Source organism: Capsella rubella, unplaced genomic scaffold, assembly GCF_000375325.1.
Source record: "Capsella rubella cultivar Monte Gargano unplaced genomic scaffold, Caprub1_0 scaffold_6, whole genome shotgun sequence".
NCBI classification, from domain to species: Eukaryota; Viridiplantae; Streptophyta; class Magnoliopsida; order Brassicales; family Brassicaceae; genus Capsella; species Capsella rubella.
The window spans coordinates 10,419,551-10,421,003 of NW_006238918.1; positions in this window are offsets into that span (position 1 = coordinate 10,419,551).

Consider the following 1,453-nt stretch of genomic DNA (forward strand, 5'->3'; position numbering starts at 1 on the left):
GTTACCACCATCTCGGTCTGATCCCTTCACGATTGAGTTGGAGCCCGGGACAACGCCGTTGTCTAAGGCTCCGTACCGGATGGCTCCAGTGGAGATGGCGGAGCTGAAGAAACAGTTGGAGGATCTGCTGGGTAAGGGTTTCATCTGTCCTAGTGTTTCACCGTGGGGGGCACCGGTGTTGTTCGTTAAGAAGAAGGATGGGAGTTTCCGGCTGTGTATCGATTACCGGGGACTTAACCGAGTCAGGGTGAAGAACAAGTATCCTGTGCCGCGGATTGATGAGTTGTTGGACCAGTTGAGGGGAGCTACGTGGTTCTTTAAGATCGATTTGGCGTCGGGTTACCATCAGATTCCTATCGACGAGGCAGGTATCCGTAAAACGGCGTTCAGGACGAGGTATGGGCATTATGAGTTCGTGGTGATGCCTTTCGGGTTGACTAATGCACCAGCGGCGTTCATGAGGCTGATGAACAGCGTGTTCCAGGCGTTTCTGGATGAGTTTGTTATCATCTTCATTGATGATATCCTGGTGTATTCTAAGAGTCATGAGGAGCACGAGGTACACTTGCGGGCAGTGTTAGAGAAGCTACGGGAACAGAAGCTGTATGCTAAGTTGAGCAAGTGTAGTTTATGGCAGAGAAAGATGGGTTTTCTGGGTCATATCGTGTCTGCAGAGGGAGTTTCTGTGGATCCAGAGAAGATTGAGGCTATCAGAGATTGGCCTAGACCGCAGAATGCCACAGAGATACGGAGTTTTCTAGGTTTGGCAGGTTACTATAGACGGTTTGTGAAGGGCTTTGCCAGTACAGCTCAGCCAATGACCAAGCTGACGGGAAAGGATGTTCCTTTTGTGTGGACTCCTGAGTGTGAGCAGGGTTTCGCTCAACTCAAGGAGATGTTGACGAGTACGCCGGTTTTGGCTTTACCGGAGCAGGGAGAGCCGTATGTGGTGTACACGGACGCTTCGGGAGTTGGTTTGGGTTGTGTGTTGATGCAGCAGGGTAAGGTGATCGCCTATGCTTCGCGGCAGTTGCGGAAGCATGAGGGCAACTACCCTACTCATGATTTGGAGATGGCAGCGGTGGTCTTTGCTCTGAAGATTTGGAGATCTTATCTGTATGGAGCGAAGGTTCAGGTGTTTACGGATCATAAGAGTCTGAAATATATATTCACGCAGCCTGAGTTGAACTTGAGGTAGAGGTGCTGGATGGAGTTGGTTGCAGACTATGATCTGGAGATAGCTTACCATCTCGGTAAGGCTAATCTGGTTGCAGATGCTCTGAGCAGGAAGCGAGCGGCTTCAGCTCGAAGGCAGGACATGGAGACCTTGGTGGGAGAACTTAGCACCTTGCGGTTGTGTGCTATTTCTCAGGAGCCACTAGGGTTAGAAGCAGCTAACCGAGCAGACCTCCTGACCAGAGTTCGAGCGGCTCAGGAGAAGGATGCAGGGCTG